The sequence below is a fragment of the Aplidium turbinatum genome, chromosome 15, assembly GCF_918807975.1.
Source record: "Aplidium turbinatum chromosome 15, kaAplTurb1.1, whole genome shotgun sequence".
Taxonomy (NCBI): domain Eukaryota; kingdom Metazoa; phylum Chordata; class Ascidiacea; order Aplousobranchia; family Polyclinidae; genus Aplidium; species Aplidium turbinatum.
In genome coordinates this window covers 19,733,958-19,754,983 of record NC_137486.1, presented here as the reverse complement: position 1 = coordinate 19,754,983, position 21,026 = coordinate 19,733,958, and the positions used below count along the sequence as shown (strand labels likewise).

The following is a 21,026-nucleotide window of genomic DNA, read 5'->3' as shown; positions in this document are numbered from 1 at the left end:
GCTCCAGTTACTGGACTGGGTGCTGTTCTTTTTTATCATCTAGTTTGAAACTATCATTTCATCTTCATCAGTTCCGATGCAGGAAGTGATGTCACACGAAGTTGTTTCGTTTCCATATAGACCAATCATCGACCTCTGATTATCAAAACATCACTTGACACAGTCAAAAGCACAATAGACCAATCATCGACCTCTGATTACATCACTTGACGCAATAAAATTCCATGATTATACCAAATCTACTTTTAATCTGTTTTGTTAAATCAGCAGTTATATTTCAGCAGTTATATCTGCTTTGTTAAACCAGCATTATTATGAAAATGGTAAAACTTATTTAAGCATGCAATTCTACCAAACTGTGAAATGTAAAACTTCTTTCATTTGTTTGTTTGCCTTATTGAACTGCAACATCGTGGCTCCATGGCTTAGTGGCAAAGCGCCTGTCTAGTAAACAGGAGATTTTTTGGTCAGATGTACACTGCACAATTAAGTGAACTAAAATGATAAACAATAACCGAAAGAGCCTTCAGCGAGAATTGAACTCGCGACCCCTGGTTTACAAGACCAGTGCTCTAACCACTGAGTTATGAAGGCTTACCGTTGATGTCAAATTTAACATTGATGATGCTACCATATGTATCAAACCAATTGTTCTAGAGTTCCTTTCCACAAAAATGCCCAGACAACGCTGAGAAACGATTTATCACTTCCAACTGTGCTGATAGTTTTATATGATATATGCTATTACAGGAATTAATTGACACTTGAAAATCCCACCATAGCTCATCAGGCTCTTCAATAGAAAAGAAAACGCAGAATCAATGAACTACATTTCACCCAACAAATCTGCATGTGCACAATTGAAAATGATATTTTCAGAATACATAATCATAGAAAGATGGCACCGAACCCATGAAGTAGATTACTCCAATATAAGTCTAGTCTATTCAACACCATTCGTCATAGCACATGACTAGGGAACTGTGTTCCGAAAGCTCGTGTAATTCGATATTGCCACAACGAACTCGCAGTATCTGGCTTAAACAGGTCGTTAGAATCTACACTGTGAAGTAAGCAACGATCATGCTGCTAAAAGCGAAACTCAATCAATTGCATAAGTCTAGTCTAATTTCAAGATCATGTACATATTGTACAAAACCATTTTGGAAGAGATTAAAAAGTTTGAACAGCACGAAACCAAAACAAATCAATGCTCATCGTATTCTTTGCCAACCAACACTCTCGCTTTATTTAGGCAAGGCTTTTCCTTACTCCAAATCGAAGCACAAAATAAACGCTGGACAGTATTTGTAAACACATAAAACTACAAAAGAACAAACCAACAAAGCTGTCGCATGGATGAGCTTGTCACAGACACAATCTGAACGAGGCCCATCCGAATGGAACAAATTCAAATTTAAATTGAAAACTTTCGGCACAAAATGTATCTACTGCCAAACGAACCACTTCTTTTTTCATAATTTTTTCATCATTTTCTCTTTCATACATTTCTTTGTCTTTATAATTAGCTTCAAAATTCCATTCCATTCTTTACGATTAAAATAAAGAAGCTATGTGATTGACACTTTTGCAGGAGAAGTGCATTTGTGATCTGTACTTTCTACACCTATTCGGTCATAAAGCCACACAGTGAAATCTTTCCATCTACAAACCCACATGCATTTAAAATTAATAAAATGCTTCCTTCGAACCGGATTCGAACCAGTGACCTATGGATTTCTGAGAATCATACCACTACAGTCCACCGCTCTACCAACTGAGCTATCGAAGGGACACTTATGTTGGAAAACTATTTTCTTTATAAAGTTGTTTTAGTTTATTTGATTTACTCCAGAAAATCCTGAGCGTGACGTGGATGCAGTTGATTCAAGGAAAATCATTGTGCAGTTATCTACCAATCTTTTGGTAAAATCGTTTCTTTCGTCATATAGGAAGTCGTCAAGAGGAACTGGCTGCAGCGACATCTCCAAACTAATGAATGTCAAAATCCTTTCAATTGATTTATTTACCTTAATGAAGTTCAACATCGTGGCGCCATGGCTTAGTTGCAAAGCGCCTGTCTAGTAAACAGGAGATTCCGGGTTCGATCCCCGGTGGTGCCTCCATCCCTTCATATTTTTAGTAAGCAGCCATAATCCTTGCTGTGTTGCAGTGCTTCTACTTCGTGGATTCTACGACGACATCCACGATTTTCTATTCTGGAAATATCATTTTATCTGTGGATTTGTTGGCATGAAACTTCAATAACCTTTATCATTATTGATCATGATCATGTCCTTGCATGGTAAAGTAGATATCGCATTTAAACCAACACATGCATTTAAAATTAATAAACAGCTTCCTTCGAACCGGATTCGAACCAGTGACTTATGGATTTCTGAGAATCATACCTCTACAGTCCACCGCTCTACCAACTGAGCTATCGAAGGGACACTTGTGTAGGAAAACTATTTTTTTTATAAAGTTTGTTTTAGTTTATTTGATTTACTCCAGAAAATCCTGAGCGTGACTTAGATGGTAGGCGCTTTAACGTAGGACAGGTTTCCTCTTGAATCAGCTGTTTGCAGTCATGTGACTCACGCCATTATGATTGTAACCTTATAAACTCAATTGATTACAGTCTTTAAGATCCTTCTTGCACTCAATTCAGTTGCAGAAGAAAAAAAAACATTAGCAGAGGGTGGGAATCGAACCCACGCAATCGAAATGACTATTCTCTTGCCCTAACCCTAACCCATTAGGCCACGCTGCTGTGGCGATACATTCACTTAATTTTCTTTGTATCAAAAATCTTTGGAGAAGATCGGATCGAGAAGATCGGAATATCACGTGCTGAGTCACATGACTGAAATCAGCTGATTCGCACGGAAAACTGTCCTATGTTAAAGAGTCTACCGACTTAGATGCAGTTGCTTCAAGGAAATCATTGTGCAGTTATCTACCAATGTTTTGGTAGAGTCATTTGTTTCGTCATCACACCAGCTCAGTGGCCGAGTGGTTTCGCTTTCGGCTCTGGTGCTGGTAGATCTGAGATCGATTCCAGGTCGGGTCAAACCGAAGACTTTAAAAACGGTAACGATTGTGTTCTATCCTGCATAGCGCAGTGAGAATGAGTCGGGTAATAATGTGATAACATCGTAAACCTGATACAAATTAAAAAGGAGCCTTGTCGCTAAAAGACCTTAGCTGTTGTAGAGCGACAGTAAATAAAACCATAACATTGTTTCGTCATATGCGAAGCGTCAAGAGCAACTGACTACCGCGACATCTCCAAACTGTTGAATGTCAAAACACTTTTAATTGATTTTTTACCTTATTGAAGTTCGACATCGTGTCGCCATGGCTTAGTGGCAAAGCGCCTGTCTAGTAAACAGGAGATCCCGGGTTTGATCCCCGGTGGTGCCTCCATCACTTCATACTTTGAGTAAGCAGCCACAAACCTTACTTTGTTGCAGTGCTCTACTTCGTGGATTGTACGACGACATCCACGATTTTCTATTCTGGAAATATCATTTTATCTGTGGATTTGTTGGCATGAAACTTCAATAACCTTTATCATTATTAATCATGATTATGTCCTTACATGGTAAAGTAGATATTGCATTTAAACCAAAATTATAAAACGCTTCATTTCCACCAATCACTGATGAGAAGGAGGAGCTTGATGATGACGTCATCATTCATTCCACTCCAGATGAGTAGAGTTGCGTATTATTTTGTACTCTTTCAGAGCTTCGGATCAGGTGCAGACTGTACAATTAAGTGAACAAAATGATAAACAACAACTGAATGAGCCTTCAGTGAGAATTGAACTCGCGACCCCTGGTTTACAAGACCAGTGCTCTAACCACTGAGCTATGAAGGCTTAGGCTGCTATTGCTGTCAAATTTAAATTGAAAACTTTGATTGATTGAATCTTTATCCTCGGACTGGGAAAGCTTCTTGCAGAGCTTAATCCTGGCAGTTTCGCATACTTGTAGAGGCTTTGAATCACTGACGCAGGCCCGTTCACCGAGATTGACAGAGTGAAGTTTCAGATTGTTGAAGTCTTGTTGCCGGGGAATTATTCCATCCATTAGATGCCGCTGAATGGAGAGCAGTCCTTAACGTGCGTTGCTCAAGCGCACACCCCGAGAGTCGAACCAGCGTCGCTTGGTCTTGAAGATTCTTCGTCAACTTTCGGCACAAATCGTATTGGCTGACAAATGAACCGCTTCTTTTTCATGACAATGACAGCAATGATTTTCTCTTCCTTTTCTCTTTCATATAGTTTATAGTTTTTTTTCTTCTTCTTCTTCTTCTTCTTCTTCTTCTTCTTTTTCTTCTTCTTCTTCTTTTTCTTCTTCTTCCTCTCAATACGGTTGAATATGAAAATCCTTTCAATTGATTTTTTACCTTATTGAAGTTCCACATCGTGGCGCCATGGCTTAGTGGCAAAGCGCCTGTCTAGTAAACAGGACATCCCGGGTTCGATTCCCGGTGGTGCCTCTGTGACTTAATATTTTGTTGAAAATCTGATGTTCACATTGTACAAAACCATTTTGGAAGAGAAAAAAAAGTTTGAACACCACGAAACCAAAACAAATCAATGCTCATCGTATTCTTTGCCCACCAACACTCTTGTTTTATTTAGCCAAGGCTTTTCCTTACTCCAAATCGAAGCACAAAATAAACGCTGGACAGTATTTGTAAACACATAAAACTACAAAAGAACAAACCAACAAAGCTGTCGCATGGATGAGCTTGTCACAGACACAATCTGAACGAGGCCCATCCGAATGGAACAAATTCAAATTTAAATTGAAAACTTTCGGCACAAAATGTATCTACTGCCAAACGAACCACTTCTTTTTTCATCATTTTTTCTTTCATATATTTCTTCGTTTTTTACGTCACTTAAAACGTAGCTTATGATTGGTTGGCGGTTTCATTCTAGTCAATTTCAGTGGCAGAATTTCGACTTGTTAAAGTGGCTACCACTTTCTACATCTATTCAGTCATAAAGCCACACAGTGAAATCTTTCCATCTACAAACCCACATGCATTTAAAATTAATAAACAGCTTCCTTCGAACCGGATTCGAACCAGTGACGTATGGATTTCTGGGAATCATACCACTACAGTCCACCGCTCTACCAACTGAGCTATCGAAGGGACACTTGTGTAGGTAAACTATTTTTTTTATAAAGTTGTTTTAGTTTATTTTATTTACTCCAGAAAATCCTGAGCGTGACGTGGATGCAGTTGTTTCAAGGAAAATCATTGTGCAGTTATCTACCAATCTTTTGGTAAAGTCATTTGTTTCGTCATATACGAAGCCGTCAAGAGCAACTGTGTAACAATCAATGTGCGAGGTCTCGCGACGGGCTGCTTTGTATCTTGATCGAGCGTGCTGTTTTGATTGTAAAATTCTTATGCTATGGGTTATCATCGGTCATTGTCCTCTAGTAACCTTTGCTTGCGAGATCTCTATTATGTAATGTATTTCCAGAACATTCATTCAGAACAAACCTGGAATGTTCTTTTGTTTTCCACGATTGCCAAATGTCGTTTGTCATGACGTCATAAGGATGTTTAACAGTAGATCTGTGATTGCGAAATCTTTATTATGTAACGTATTTTCTAGATCATTCTACTGCTACGTGTCAATCTAGAAGCTTCTTTAAACTTGCTTGTTTACGTTTAGTGCAACGTGACAGAACAATGAGTCCTTATGATGTAACATTACGTAACCCTCTCGAAGTTACTAGACCAAACAACCTTCTATAAATAGTGGTGTGAATTGATGGATTATTATTATGAGTTTATTATGAGAGTTGTGTTATGAGTTGTGGATTGGTAAAAAGTGCAGAGATTATTGTTGATTGAGAGTCGAAGTAATTGAAAACAAGTAGATGAAAATTGGTGCTGATATAAATTGTGTTCGAAATTAGAGTTATTTGAGAAGCCGTTCGTTAAAGTCTTTCAAGAATTTTCATTATCATTTCACCAGTAGAAATATTCGACATTTAATTGACTGCCTTTCGGTAATATCCCATTAAACTACGTCAATGAACCTTTCCAAGTCTCTTTCCTGGTGAGAGATAGAAAGAAACCGCGACAAACTGGCTACAACGACACCTCCAAACTGTTGAATGTCAAAATAGTACTTTTATTTGATTTATTTACCTTATTGAAGTTCCACATCGTGGCGCCATGGCTTATTGGCAAAGCGCCTGTCTAGTAAACAGGAGATCCCGGGTTCGATCCCTGGTGGTGCCTCCATCACTTCATACTTTGAGTAAGCAGCCACAAACCTTACTTTGTTGCAGTGCTCTACTTCGTGGATTCTACGACGACATCCACGATTTTCTATTCTGGAAATATCTTTTTATCTGTGGATTTGTTGGCATGAAACTTCAATAACCTTTATCATTATTGATCATGATCTTGTCCTTACATGGTAAAGTAGATATTGCATTTAAACCGAAATTATAAAACGCTTCATTTCCACCAATCACTGATGAGAAGGAGGAACCTGATGATGACGTCATTATTCATTCCACTCCAGATGAGTAGAGTTGCGTATTATTGTGTACTCTATCAGAGCTGCGGATCAGGGGCAGACTGCACAATTAAGTGAACAAAATGATAAACAACAACTGAATGAGCCTTCAGTGAGAATTGAACTCGCGACCCCTGGTTTACAAGACCAGTGCTCTAACCACTGAGCTATGAAGGCTTAGGCTGCTATTGCTGTCAAATTTAAATTGAAAACTTTGATTGATTGAATCTTTATCCTCGGACTGGGAAAGCTTCTTGCAGAGCTTAATCCTGGCAGTTTCGCATACTTGTAGAGGCTTTGAATCACTCACGCAGGCCCGTTCACCGAGATTGACAGAGTGAAGTTTCAAATTGTTGAAGTCTTGTTGCTTGGGAATTATTCCATCCATTAGATGCCGCTGAATGGAGAGCAGTCCTTAACGTGCATTGCTCAAGCGCACACCCCGAGAGTCGAACCAGCGCCGCTATTGATCTTGAAGATTCTTCGTCAACTTTCGGCACAAATTGTATTGGCTGACAAATGAACCGCTTCTTTTTCATGACAATGACAGCAATGATTTTCTCTTCCTTTTCTCTTTCATATAGTTTTTCTTTTTCTTCTTCTTCTTCTTCTTCTTCTTTTTCTTCTTCTTCTTCTTCTTCTTCTCAATACTGTTGAATATGAAAATCCTTTCTATTGATTTTTTACCTTATTGAAGTTCCACATCGTGGCGCCATGGCTTAGTGGCAAAGCGCCTGTCTAGTAAACAGGAGATCCCGGGTTCGATTCCCGGTGGTGCCTCTGTGACTTAATATTTTGTTGAAAATCTGATGTTCACATTGTACAAGACCAGTTTGGAAGAGAAAAAAAAGTTTGAACAGCACGAAACCAAAACAAATCAATGCTCATCGTATTCTTTGCCCACCGACACTCTCGCTTTATTTAGCCAAGGCTTTTCCTTGCTCCAAACCGAAGCACAAAATAAACGCTGGACAGTATTTGTAAACACATAAAACTACAAAAGAACAAACCAACAAAGCTGTCACATGGATGAGCTTGTCACAGACACAATCTGAACGAGGTCCATCCGAATGAAACAAATTCAAATTTAAATTGAAAACTTTTGGCACAAAATGTATCTACAGCCAAACGAACCACTTCTTTTTTTATAATTTTTTCATCAATTTTTCTTTCATACATTTCTTTGTCTTTATAATTAGCTACAAAATTCCATTCCATTCCTTACGATTAAAGTAAAGAAGCTATGTGATTGACACTTTTGCAGTAGAAGTGCATTTGTGATCTGTACTTTCTACACCTATTCGGTCATAAAGCCACACAGTGAAATCTTTCCATCTACAAACCCACATGCATTTAAAATAAATAAACAGCTTCCTTCGAACCGGATTCGAACCAGTGACTTATGGATTTCTGGGAATCATACCACTACAGTCCACCGCTCTACCAACTGAGCTATCGAAGGGACACTTGTGTTGGAAAACTATTTTCTTTATAAAGTTGTTTTAGTTTATTTGATTTACTCCAGAAAATCCTGAGCGTGACTTAGATGCAGTTGCTTCAAGGAAATCATTGTGCAGTTATCTACCAATCTTTTGGTAGAGTCATTTGTTTCGTCATATGCGAAGTGTCAAGAGCAACTGACTACAGCGACATCTCCAAACTGTTGAATGTCAAAACACTTTTAATTGATTTTTTACCTTATTGAAGTTCGACATCGTGGCGCCATGGCTTAGTGGCAAAGCGCCTGTCTAGTAAACAGGAGATCCCGGGTTCGATCCCCGGTGGTGCCTCCGTCACTTCATACTTTGAGTAAGCAGCTACAAACCTTGCGTTGTTGCAGTGCTCTACTTCGTGGATTCTACGACGACATCTACGATTTTCTGTTCTGGAAATATCATTTTATCTGTGGATTTGTTGGCATGAAACTTCAATAACCTTTATCATTATTGATTATGATCTTGTCCTTACATGGTAAAGTAGATATTGCATTTAAACCGAAATTATAAAACGCTTCATTTCCACCAATCACTGATGAGAAGGAGGAACATGATGATGACGTCATGATTCAATCCACTCCAGATGAGTAGAGTTGCGTATTATTGTGCACTCTTTCAGAGCATCGGATCAGGTGTGCACTGTACAATTAAGTGAATAAAATGATAAACAACAACTGAATGAGCCTTCAGCGAGAATTGAACTCGCGACCCCTGGTTTACAAGACCAGTGCTCTAACCACTGAGCTATGAAGGCCTAGGCTACTATTGCTGTCAAATTTAAATTGAAAACTTTGATTGATTGAATCTTTATCCTCGGACTGGGAAAGCTTCTTGCGCAGGGTTGATCTCTAAGTGGTCAAAACTGGGTTTTGACCACTAAGCGGTTTAAACCTGGTTTTAACCGGTCAAAACTAGGTTTAAACCGGTCAAAACTGGTCAAAACCCTGACCTGACTGGTCAAAACCCCGTAATGAGTTGCTTGATCGTGTTCGCCAGAAAATCACTGAAAACGTGAGGGAGATGGTAGAAGGTGAGGGAGGAGGGAGAAGGTGAGGGAGAAGGAAAAGATGAAATTGACTGGTGAATGAAGCATTTGAATATACTGGAGAGACTTGTTAATTCCAATTGTTCAATTGAGGTGTTTTAACTTGCATAAAGTAGATAGGCATAAGGCATCACAACTTGTTCCTTTTCCGATAATCCTTTCTTGACTTGACATGTACTTTGCTTCAAAGAACGAATCATAAACTATCCTGTCTTTAATTTTTAAAGCATCTTAGAATATGCATTCGCATTGTTTTATTTTAACTGGATAAAATTTGATGGCAAATGTTTTTCATAGAAAATAAAATTGTTGGAATAAATTCTTGTACTTCAGTTGGCTGTGCAAATTGTTCATCGTTCTACCAAGCATTTTTTGGTTCATCAGAAACTTATTTTTAGAATTTGAATTTTCTCAATAATTAAAATAACCAACTGATTGAAATATCAAAAACAAACAGAGAAGTTGAATATTTTTTGTTCCAAATCCAGCATTTAGGTTGTGTTGATCAAAACAAAATATAGTTGAACATCATTACTAAACATGGAGGGTAATATTTTTAATTCAATTGAAAAGCAACTTGATTCATACACTAAAGCAGGGGTCACCAACTGGCGGCCCGCGGCCGCATGCGGCCCGCCACGCTGTTATGTGCGGCCCACGGAAGGTATCAGCGCACAATTATAATCAAACATACTTTTCTTGAAGAGTTAAAAAGCATGAAGGCAAAAAATACTTTCCGAGAAGCATGTTTTCACTTTGCATACGATTCCACCGACCGACCAATCATATTGTAGTTCTAGGTGGGGGCATGGCCACCTAAAAATACGGCCTGATTTGTCACATTTTGCAGAAATTTCCAGATTTTGCCAACTTAGGGCGAATATTAAAATAAATTTTTCTAAAAATTATATTTTTACGCTTTCTTTACTGTTTTCCCCACATGACACAATAAGTTTTAACATTCTCAAATGTTGAAAAACAAAGAAAATTTGAATTCGAAAATTTTAGTCACACTGTTAGTTTTTCAATAACAGTCTGATTCAGCGTTTTTCAACTTACGTTTTCTCATTTGCTATTGCTTCCCCAAGCCAGCATAAAGCTTTTATATCATTAGGAGACAGCAAAAAGAAAAAAAATCTCAGAAACTGTCAGTCAAACACTAACAGTAGCTGTAATCAAAATCTGCAAAATGTGACAAACCAGGCCGCATCTCCAGGTGGCCATGCTGGGGGTTGCTTAAAGTTATTCCAATGCGACGTCCGGCCACATTGTCCCAGTGGTTGATTAAAACGTCTGTTTTCGAAATTGTTTGTGAGCGTAGAGTTTCTTATTTTAAGTTTGTAAATGTCGTGTAAACACTAGTTTGCGTTTCACCGTTATTGTGTTTCACGAGCAGTGTTCCCATTAGCCTACGCAAGTTTTTGACAAAATAGGTCGCTGTGCCAACTCAATTTATAATAAATTGGAAAAATATTATACAGTATATAAATTTGAAGACTTTTTCTGGTTGTATTATGAAAATATTTAGCTTCGTAGACTGCAAAATGTTAATCAACAATTCTTGCCATGCTGATAAGCGCCGCAAGGAACAGTTGTCAAATAATTATCAAAGAAAGACGGTTTCATAGACTCTTACAAAAAGGATGAAAAACCAACTCATTGCCGTTTTAAAGGGAACACTGTTCATGAGTTACCATAGAAACGTTTTTTCGGAGATTTCCACAAGCGTTTGTTTGCCTGGTTTCTCTCCCCCTGTTATTAAAGTCTGCTTTTCGCTGATATGTTTGCAGGTCACGATTGTTGCCTGTATCGAGATGTGTCAAATATTTCCTTGTTTACTGAAACTGTTAATTGCAAGATATTTTTTGTGAAGCGAAGTGACAACACCATTCATGCTGGCGATGAATATTCTGATGAAACCCTCGCCTCGCTATAAGTGCGCAAAACAAGAGGCCTCGTTTATTAGGCATTGTTAAAAAAGTCAAAAGTCTTGTAAAGGAGCTTGGCTTGGCAGTAGCGTTGTTCGACTAATTTTGTTGCTGCGGTATTCTAAGATAAATATGAACAACATGTAACGCTGAATACTGGGTGCGAAATGCGTTCTTTTCTAGCATAAGAGTCAACCTACCTAAAATGTTATTAGTGCGGCCCGCCACAGCTCTCCTTAGTGCCAAAATGGCCCGCATGCAAAAAAGGTTGGTGACCCCTGCACTAAAGGGTTTTGACCAGTTTTGACCAGCAATAGGTGGTCAAAACTGCCCGGTTTAAACCAGGTTTTAACCGGTTTTAACCGGGCGGTTTAAACCGCCCCGGTTTAAACCGATCAACCCTGTCTTGCAGAGCTTAATCCTGGCAGTTTCGCATACTTGTAGAGGCTTTGAATCACTGACGCAGGCCCGTTCACCGAGATTGACAGAGTGAAGTTTCAGATTGTTGAAGTCTTGTTGCCGGGGAATTATTCCATCCATTAGATGCCGCTGAATGGAGAGCAGTCCTTAACGTGCATTGCTCAAGCGCACACCCCGAGAGTCGAACCAGCGTCGCTATTGATCTTGAAGATTCTTCGTCAACTTTCGGCACAAATTGTATTGGCTGACAAATGAACCGCTTCCTTTTCATGACAATGACAGCAATGATTTTCTCTTCCTTTTCTCTTTCATATAGTTTATAGTTTTTTTTCATCTTCTTCTTCTTCTTCCTCTCAATACTAATGAATATGAAAATCCTTTCAATTGATTTTTTACCTTATTGAAGTTCGACATCGTGGCGCCATGGCTTAGTGGCAAAGCGCCTGTCTAGTAAACAGGAGATCCCGTGTTCGATTCCCGGTGGTGCCTCTATGATTTGATATTATGTTGAAAAACTGATATCACGCAGTAATCTGCTCCGGTTCAGAAAGAGATATCATGCAAAGTTGTTTAATTGAAATAAACAGACTAAGAAAAGCTAAATTGCAGTGCTCCAGTTACTGGATTGGATGCTGTTTTTTTTTAGTTGATTTATATGAAACATCAGGGAATCTGACTGTTGTATTTCCAGACGTTTAATATAAAATAAACAATAATAATTGTAGCGATAGCCAACCAAGTGAGAAAACCATTTACCTCTTGTTACTTACTGATTCAGTGTATAAAATCAACGCAATATATAGTAAGAAAGAAACGCAAAACAATCAACTGAGGAACGTGGTACAGAACGCTCAATTGATTACACGCGCAGTGCGGTGGTAATCAATTCCAACGTCTGTACCAGAAAACGCTGAACGGTGATTATGTAGTGACGCTGGTCACGAGTTACATATATTCAACGTAAATAAAATGACGACTATAACACCTCCCCCGATAATTTTTATACACAAAGAAAAATATGAACAAGACACCGAATTAAACAATAACTCTCAAAGTCCGAAACGGGCCGGAGGTCTGCGGCGACGGCTCGACCTTCGTGGGTTGTGTGGCCCGAATTCCGGTACAGTCGGTGTGTCGTCCGAATCCGTTCGAGCTGAGGTGGAGACAGCGGAGGAGTCGACTGTTGGTGCAGGAGTTTCTCCCGGCTCCTGGTCCTTCGATGATGCATAGCGAGGTTGCAGTTGGTCCATATGGCGCCTCCACGTCGGACCATGTGGCAGCAGACGTACCAGGAAGATTCGGCTACCCTGTCGCTTAATCACCTCGGCTGGAACCCAACGAGGATCCTGGCTCCGTCGTGGAGTGAATGATAGCGCGTAACAGGGATCTCCCGGTTTGAAATGTCGTTTTGTAACTTCAGGGGCGTCCGTGTTGTGAGGGTTTTGTCGGGGTACCACTTGAGACGGTGTGGGGAGAAGCGTGTCGATCTTGGTTCGAATCTGACGATTGTTGAGTAATTGGCTTGGAGAGTAGCCACTCGGAGTTGGCGTGCGTCGATACTGCTGTAGGAATTCCAAGACGGCTTGTTTCGGGGGCAGGGAAGATTTGCGAAGTGCTTGCTTGAACGTACGTACGAGGCGCTCCGCCGCTCCGCCGCTCCATTGGTTTCCGGATGGTAAGGGGCACCCGTGATGTGTACCATACCCCTCTCCTTACAGAAAGTTTGAAATTCTGTGGATCTAAAAGTAGTAGCATTATCGGTAACTATAGTATGGGGATAGCCAAAATGAGCAAAATCTTCTTCTAGCAGGTTGATAGTAGCTGTTGAAGATAAGGAAGTAGTAGCATGAATACATGGGTATTTAGAAAAAGCATCAATGCTGAGTAACCAATGGTAACCCATGAATTCTACCGCATGATCTATGTGCAAGCGACTCCACGGTGCTTCTGGAACCGTCCATGATTGGACCTGGGTTTTAGATTGCGGTTGATATTCGCCACAGGTAGGCTACCGCACTTGTGACAAAGTTCCGCGATGTCTCGATCGATGTTTGGCCAGTAGACGGACGTCCTTGCCAACTGCTTCATTCTCTCAATGCCGAAATGTCCTTCATGAAGCAACTGAAGGACGGAAGGACGAAGTTTGGAAGGGATGACCACTCTGGAACCGTAAAGTAGACATCCGTAACAAGTAGAAAGAGAGTCTGCGTACTTACGGAACGGTTCGACCAGGTCTTGTGGAGAAGACTTGGCCGGCCATCCTTCATGAATGAAACGCATTACCGTGGAAATGATAGGATCTTTAGAAGATTCTTTACGCAGTGAGGCGGCATTTGGGGTCTGGACCTGCAAATCCAAAGCATCGATAGCACAGACGATATCAATGTCATCCGCACTTTCCTCTTCATCGAAGACTTTATCCCCTCCTGCTGGTAAGCGACTCAAAGCATCAGCGTTTTGATGATCCTTTGTCTTCCTGTACTCAATAGTGTATGTAAATTGCGACAAAAAGAGTGCCCAACGAGCCAAACGATTTGCTGCCAAAGAAGGTGTCGATTTGGTCGGGCCAAAAAGACTAAGCAATGGTTTATGATCTGTGACCAAAATGAATGATCTACCAAAAAGATATTGATAGAATTTCTTTAGCGCAAAAATTATCGACAAAGCCTCTTTCTTAATTTGACTATAGTTTCTCTGAGAGGCTGTTAATACTTTTGAAACGTTTGCTATAGGCCGTTCTGTGCCATCTGGGTAACGGTGAAACAAAGTAGCACCGATGCCCACACTAGAAGCATCACATGCGATACCTACCGGAAGTGAAGCATTGAAATGTGTAAGAACCTCATCAGTAGAAAGATAATGCTTCAGCTGAACAAAAGAGTTTTCCTCTTGTTTTCCCCATCTCCAAGGAATGTCCTTTTTCGTGAGATGGTATAGTGGTTCTGCTACAGTAGAAGCGTTCAACGGTAGAAACTTCGAGTAAAATTGTAAGGAACCTAAAAATGAACGAAGAGAAGATACGTCAGTGGGGGCAGACATCTCCAGTATGGCGTTTACTTTGGGACCTTTGGAGATGCCCTGCCTGGACAAAATGTGTCCGAGATACTCTACCTGAGGTTGTGCAAACTTACACTTGTCTTTCCTACACCTCAGGCCTTTTGAGTGAAGTCGATCGAGGAGCCGTCTAAGATTCTGGAGATGCTCCTCAGCAGTAGTGCCACTGACAAGAATGTCGTCTAGGTAGACTGCGACCCCTGGAAGGTCGGCTGTAAGGTCGTCCATGATCTTCTGAAAATAACCTGGAGCAGAAGATATGCCAAAAGGTAAAACATTTTGTAAAAGTACGCCACGGTGAGTGCTTAATGCGAGTCGTTTTCGACTGTCAGGACCAAGTCGAATCTGATTGTAGGCATCAGCCAAGTCTATCTTGCTGAAACCGTACCCACCACCCAACTTTTGCATTAAGTCTTCTGGTAAGGGTAACGGGTGACGATGGGTCTCCAGGGAAGGGTTCACCGTGACTGAATAATCGCCACATATGCGTAACTTGGCCTTCGCTTCTGAAGAGTTTGAAGGCTTACGGACTGGAACAACCGGTGTGCCCCAATCGCAAAACTGAACTGGTGTCCATACACCACGTGCAATGCCCGAATCATAGGCTTGTGCTAAGTTCTCCTTTAGCGCTAAAGGTACAGGCCTAGGTTTGAGAAAAACAGGTTTAGCATCAGACTTAAAATCTATGTCTAGTTCATAATCTCGTAAGCACCCGAGTTCAGGCTTAAAAACATCTTTGAACTCGTCACATAAGAGGGAGCATGCCTTCTCCAGACTCTTATCAGGCTTGCCGCATGACTGGATGCTCTGTAAAGTAGAACAGTTAGACAGAAGGAATTTATCGATAGAAATTCCTAAAGACGAGATTGCATCACGACCTAGCAAGTTTAGTCCTTTGACTGTCGTGACTACAAAAGAAATATTATCTGACCTTCCCGTGGAAGGACAAGTTACCTGGGCCGAGAAAGAACCCGTGATTGGTACTAGATGCTTGGTAGCAGATTGGAACTGCGACACTGGTGCTTGCAATTGAGGTGCGCCTACCCGAGTCCAGACGTCGCTGGAAAGGAAATTTCCATTTGTAGCAGTGTCCAGTTCTAAGTGTGTGGTTACCGAATTAATGGAGATCGGTACTTCCAACTTTGAATTTCGAGGTTTTCTGCAAGAACTAGAAAGCATGTTAATTTCCTCGATACAATTTACCTTAGAAGGTTTAAACTGTCTAGCTTTCTTTCGACAAACACTCTGTAAGTGTCCCGTAATATTGCAGAAATGGCAAGTGGCTTTCTTAAACCTACAGTCATTGGCGTTATGGTTGGAATTACCACAACGATAGCATTCTTTATTTTTAGAAGTAAAGAAAGTACCTGTAAGTTGCCTAGTTTTTGGAGGTTTGCTGATGGTCCTTACTTTCGCAACTGGTGCTGGTGGAGTGCCGTAAACAGTTTCTTTGGCCACCTTGGCTGCCTCTTCGGTTTCTGATGCAACCTCCACCGCACGTTTGAAAGTAAGTTCATCAGCTCTGATTTTGAATAACGCCTTAAGCACCGCCTCGTTACGTATTGAACAAATAAAACGAGTACGTAAAGCTTCGTCCAATGGATTTGAAATGGACGAGAAGTCACAGGTGGCAGCTGCCTGGCGTATGCGGATGGCTAGTTCTTGAGCTGTTTCACCGGGCTTGCGCTTCATTTCGCTCCAGAAACGGAATCGCTCCCTCACGATGAAGCGTTTTGGGTCGAATTGTTGAGCCATGTAATTTGTAATTTCCGTCATAGTGAGATCGTTGACTTCTTTTGGGTTTGTTTCCTGCGCAGCCAAATTTGTTAACATTTTGTAGATTGTAGGTGATTGATTGGTGAGAAAAACCTGCGGCATTTTGTCTTGTGCGACTGAATGTGCTGCTACAAAGGTGTTAAACCTCTTCCAATAGTCTGCCCACAGTTCAGTGGTGGCATCGAACGTTACGAACTTAGGTAAAGATACCTGCTGTTGTATTGTTGTTGGTTGTGGTCTTGAAGTTTGGGCTCGCATTTCTCGTAGTTGCTCCATGAGTAGTTTCGTCTGATCTTGGTGACGTTGTTCTTAACACTGACTATGATAAATATTTCACCTATTTGGATGCCTGCAAGTGTACCGGCATCATCATTCATCCACATAATTTTGCTGGTATGTGGAGCGTGGTAGTGGCCGATTTTGTGTGTTCTGTTTTTGCGGTGATTTATGTCTCCGGTGTGTTTGGAGTTTGTAATGGGGCAAGCTTACGTCTGCCTTCTCCTATCGCTTGAGCTTGATTGTAATTTGTGCCTTGGGAACCTTGACTTAGGTTACCAAATTTTTTTCATTGTCTAGCCTTTATGTGAATAAAAGTGTTTTATACAGTCTACTACGCTTTTGCAATGTAGCCTAACAGACCTGTAGGGAAAGCCAAAATACCTGTAGGAAAAGCCAGCCATTGTAAGTTACCTGTATGAAAAGCCAAAACTGAAATAAAGGTGATTCATGGTTAGCGCTTTGGCCTAAAAGCGTTCTGCATGCCGCCACACATTGTTCTTGTTTCTCTGACTATTCGAATGATTGTTCAAGTGTTCACAATAGTCAACAATATAGAATAGTCATTCCAGAGCGATGTGGTGCATTTAATGACTGAGCAGGAGTGAAACTGTGTTACTCACAAGATGTGGATGTTGTCGACTTCTCGTTCACGAACATTTGTTTCCGGAAGCAGGCGCACTGGTTCAATACAAACTGAAAATAAAAACTTCTCGGTTTAACAAAAGGAATCGAGCTGACAACCTGGGACATTGGGCGCCACAACCGCTTCAGGTAATTTTCAATTGGAGCTGCTAAACATCCAGCGGGACATCGAGCGGTTTTGTGGCCGTGCTAACTACAGACATAGGCTATAGACAGGCGCGGATTTATGGGGGGGGCCCAGGGGGCCCGGGCCCCCCCGAAATGTTGCGAGGAATTATTGTTGAAATTCTATGTATCCGCATCAAATCGTTTGATATGCGTCTACACAACTGATATTAGTCCCACGGCAGACTTAACTTATCTGGGAGGGGGGGGGGGGGTAATTTTTTGTTATTATTATGGTTAAAATCATCCATCGATCAGACTCCTTTATTCCGTTATACAACTGTAAATGCATTTTAATAGCAACATTTGTTGGAGCTGACTCAGCTGAAACCAATGCTGAACCAAATGACGTCAGTTGAAACAATCTGAAACCTTGAATGGCTGTTTTATAGTTTTTAGCCTTCATTATAATTTCAATCAATTGCCGTCTATGCTTGCAAACATACAAACATCCAATTGGTCATGGACACTGCATACAGGGTTTTAAACCACATTTCAAGTTTACTTTGCATGCTTAGCAATTTTTATTCAAGCAAAATGTATTTTTCAAACATTCACAATTGATGAAATGGCTGTTTCTTTTAATGTATATTTTATTTTATGGCATATCGTATATGTCGTAGTATAGTGGCGTAGCCAAGGGGAGGGGGGGGGGTTACAACCCCCTCCCCCTTTGGCACGCGTGTGACATCACGATATTGAGAATAATGCTTTCAGTCTCTGTTTCTCTAAAATAAAGTTTTCCTAATTTTAAACGAAACTGCATTAAAAGAGCGAGTTTTGCCAATACCAAACATTTAAATATCTCAGCCAGGAATTAGCAACAAGAAAACATAGAGACTTAGGTTTATTACCGAAAAATCCGAAGAAAACATGATCTTATCACCATTTTACAGGAATATTTAGGGGAGAGTGGGGCTAGTCGGAAAGATTTTTTTTTAAAGTGAAATTTAAAACAATTGGTGCATAACCTGACAACTTGAAGGGGCTTAAATTATCATCTATTGTGTCCTCTATCATACAACCAAAAATAAGTATTGAGTCAATTCAGCTTTTAATATAAATTTAAAATAAACAAACATACAATTGATTTTTCAACTAACCCCATGCCTGGGGTTAGTTGAAAAACGTCAGTATAATGCCCACTAATGAACTAGGTACTCTTTTTTCATCCAACAAACATTTACATGGGGTTGTAAGCAAATATGTTTACTTGCTTTAAAATCAAAATGCAATGAATTCTACATCTAATCACCGTAAAAACATTTTTTTTATAAACGCATTGTTAAAGCTTGTAATACCGCATATTTTGCACTTTCCAAGTTATTCAAATTAAAATTTTACAATGTATATCTGCTTAAAACAAGTACATTGGAGCTTATACTACTTATTATCATACCACGACGATGTACTCGTAACATACTACATAGTCATACCGCTATCAAAACATTTTCCAACTAGCCCCACCCACTATTTTCCAACTAGCCCCATTAGCATATGACAAACTATTTTCCTAAAATATTCAAGCATAGTGCATTGGACTAAAATTTGTTTATTTCTTAGTATTGTAGAACACCTATAGCTGACACACACCAAAAAACTTGTGCCTATTTTTAACGATATCGACACATAAGATGTTTTTTAATACGCCAAAAAATTTACTTCGAAAGTAAGAAAACACAAAAATGTCAGCCAAACAAACATACCTTGACTCAACAAATCGAAACTAACATGGATTATGTGTTTTTATAAACTACTTCACATGTTTGCAGTAAATATTTAAAAACGTTATAGAGTGTTAAAAAAATGATCATTTTTCAACTAACCCCGCCTTCCAACTAACCCCACTCTCCCCTATACCCACATTTTTGTTGAAAATGCTCCCAGAATGCACCAAATTCAAAGCAATTTTTCAAAATTTTCTGGGGGCTGCCCCCCAGACCCCCGCCGCTGGGTGTCGCATTTGGCGAAGACGCCGACGGGCTTCGCCCGCCGGCCGTAAAAACCCCCCCTTTTAAAATTCCTGGCTACGCTACTGTCGTAGTATCATTGTTAATATCTGTTTTATCTTTTTCTTTCTGTTTAATTGATTTTCAAATTTTCTGGCCCCCCCCGAAAAAAACTCCTAGATCCGCGCCTGGCTATAGATATAGCCTAGGCTACATGATTTACTATTCAGGCACGTTTTAAACCTTTCAAGGTTTTGCCACCTTTTCCCGTTCATCCTGCTGGTAGGCCAATATCGACTATTGTAGTTATTAGTATCTTTTTCGTCCCGGACACGTTAATGACAAAAAATAAAACGAATGAAGTGGCATAGGCGTAGCCAGGGGGGGCGAAAGGGGCCATGCCCCTCCTCAAATTTTCAAAGTTTGGATTCCGAAGTTGAACCCTTTGTTGAAAATATAATATAATTTGTATAAATTTATATCGTTTTCCAAGACATCTGGCTATTAACACCCCCCCAGGACTTGTTTTAGACACACAGAAAGACACCAATAAATTTTGCAAATCGTAAATCACGCAAAGTTTACGCGATTTACGCTTCTTTTAACTAATCTGTGGAAGCAATTTTAGAATCGCTACTCTGTTGGGTTTTTTGTGTGGCTGAGTTTTTTGTGTTCTCTAATTTTAGCCACAGTTTTTGCCCGTTCGTGTGTAACAGCTACCTTTAATAAGTTAATAGCCTACGGTAGCTGTTTATCTGCTAATAAATTTCATACAAATATTACCCTGAAACAGGGCCGGATTTAGCTGATGGGGGGCCCGGAGCACTTTTAGATCGGGGGGCCCCGTGCAAAAATTTTTTTCAAGCCTACGGCGCGAAAAACTATCTCTACGTCTACAGTAGCATCAGTCCAGTACTGCACAGCATTTTGCAGAAACTTTAAAGACCAAAAGGAAAAAATCACATTTTTTTTCCACATAGGGGACCCTTCAAAAGTCGGGGGGCCCGGGGCAACTTCCCCCTCTGCCCCCCCTAAATCCGGGCCTGCCCTGAAAGTGTTTCCAGAAAGCGCTATAATCCATTATTTGACTGTAATTTTGCAAAAATTTTGCAAAATTTTGCAAACCCCCACCACCTTTTTGCTTCCCTTGTTAACCCACCAGGATGCGCCACTGCACATCAGGTAGCGATGTCTTAAATCAAACACTTTGTCGTTCTCTTCAATTCATCAAATATTTGCCCCCCCAAATTTTTTTCTGGCTACGCCACTGTGAAGTGGAGGTTTGCTTAAGTGTTTTGCCGTCGAGTTCTAGTGGAAAAGCGCAAGAACCGGTACCGTCAAGATAGGTTTCTGCAAAAATGTGGTGTTGCCAAGTTATTTTAATTTTTTAGAGTAGTTTTTACACACACACAAAAAGTTCTCCCATAAAACTATTTTTGTGATTCTACAAGAAACATTATTTCACACACATTATTTAGTTTTCTAAAATTTGGTCAGGGATATCTGAATTTGATTAAGGCATGCATAAAAGCCTCAGGCCTTGCATTCACGAAGAATACGCAACTGAAATACTCAAGTTAAAAATGATTGCAACAACCAGATTTAATTTTCGCATTTCTACTCGAAACTCGACCAACCTAGATTACTATTATTATCGATACACAACCACAAAACTACAACGCTCAATAAAATACTCTGGCGCAAAAA

The 21,026-nt window shown here is 40.2% G+C and overlaps 15 non-coding genes across 15 annotated transcripts; 7 read left to right on the top strand and 8 right to left on the bottom strand.

Annotated features, from left to right (window-relative positions):
- Positions 1 to 521: 521 nt before the first annotated feature.
- On the bottom strand, positions 522 to 594 carry Trnat-ugu (transfer RNA threonine (anticodon UGU)). Its single transcript has one exon. It is a non-coding gene; the product is annotated as a tRNA-Thr (tRNA).
- A 1,108-nt stretch (positions 595 to 1,702) lies between these two features.
- On the bottom strand, positions 1,703 to 1,792 carry Trnay-gua (transfer RNA tyrosine (anticodon GUA)). The gene is given in 2 exon segments: positions 1,703 to 1,738; positions 1,756 to 1,792. It is a non-coding gene; the product is annotated as a tRNA-Tyr (tRNA).
- A 259-nt stretch (positions 1,793 to 2,051) lies between these two features.
- Trnat-agu (transfer RNA threonine (anticodon AGU)) lies at positions 2,052 to 2,123 on the top strand. Its single transcript has one exon. It is a non-coding gene; the product is annotated as a tRNA-Thr (tRNA).
- Positions 2,124 to 2,360: 237 nt separating this feature from the next.
- On the bottom strand, positions 2,361 to 2,450 carry Trnay-gua (transfer RNA tyrosine (anticodon GUA)). Its single transcript is given in 2 exon segments — positions 2,361 to 2,396; positions 2,414 to 2,450. It is a non-coding gene; the product is annotated as a tRNA-Tyr (tRNA).
- A 904-nt stretch (positions 2,451 to 3,354) lies between these two features.
- On the top strand, positions 3,355 to 3,426 carry Trnat-agu (transfer RNA threonine (anticodon AGU)). The gene has a single exon. It is a non-coding gene; the product is annotated as a tRNA-Thr (tRNA).
- A 387-nt stretch (positions 3,427 to 3,813) lies between these two features.
- Trnat-ugu (transfer RNA threonine (anticodon UGU)) lies at positions 3,814 to 3,886 on the bottom strand. Its single transcript has one exon. It is a non-coding gene; the product is annotated as a tRNA-Thr (tRNA).
- A 551-nt stretch (positions 3,887 to 4,437) lies between these two features.
- Positions 4,438 to 4,509, top strand: Trnat-agu (transfer RNA threonine (anticodon AGU)). The gene has a single exon. It is a non-coding gene; the product is annotated as a tRNA-Thr (tRNA).
- Positions 4,510 to 5,085: 576 nt separating this feature from the next.
- Trnay-gua (transfer RNA tyrosine (anticodon GUA)) lies at positions 5,086 to 5,175 on the bottom strand. Its single transcript is given in 2 exon segments — positions 5,086 to 5,121; positions 5,139 to 5,175. It is a non-coding gene; the product is annotated as a tRNA-Tyr (tRNA).
- Positions 5,176 to 6,210: 1,035 nt separating this feature from the next.
- Trnat-agu (transfer RNA threonine (anticodon AGU)) lies at positions 6,211 to 6,282 on the top strand. Its single transcript has one exon. It is a non-coding gene; the product is annotated as a tRNA-Thr (tRNA).
- A 387-nt stretch (positions 6,283 to 6,669) lies between these two features.
- Trnat-ugu (transfer RNA threonine (anticodon UGU)) lies at positions 6,670 to 6,742 on the bottom strand. The gene has a single exon. It is a non-coding gene; the product is annotated as a tRNA-Thr (tRNA).
- Positions 6,743 to 7,273: 531 nt separating this feature from the next.
- Positions 7,274 to 7,345, top strand: Trnat-agu (transfer RNA threonine (anticodon AGU)). The gene has a single exon. It is a non-coding gene; the product is annotated as a tRNA-Thr (tRNA).
- A 592-nt stretch (positions 7,346 to 7,937) lies between these two features.
- Positions 7,938 to 8,027, bottom strand: Trnay-gua (transfer RNA tyrosine (anticodon GUA)). The gene is given in 2 exon segments: positions 7,938 to 7,973; positions 7,991 to 8,027. It is a non-coding gene; the product is annotated as a tRNA-Tyr (tRNA).
- Positions 8,028 to 8,283: 256 nt separating this feature from the next.
- Trnat-agu (transfer RNA threonine (anticodon AGU)) lies at positions 8,284 to 8,355 on the top strand. Its single transcript has one exon. It is a non-coding gene; the product is annotated as a tRNA-Thr (tRNA).
- Positions 8,356 to 8,742: 387 nt separating this feature from the next.
- Trnat-ugu (transfer RNA threonine (anticodon UGU)) lies at positions 8,743 to 8,815 on the bottom strand. The gene has a single exon. It is a non-coding gene; the product is annotated as a tRNA-Thr (tRNA).
- A 3,056-nt stretch (positions 8,816 to 11,871) lies between these two features.
- Positions 11,872 to 11,943, top strand: Trnat-agu (transfer RNA threonine (anticodon AGU)). Its single transcript has one exon. It is a non-coding gene; the product is annotated as a tRNA-Thr (tRNA).
- The last annotated feature ends 9,083 nt before the right edge of the window (positions 11,944 to 21,026 follow it).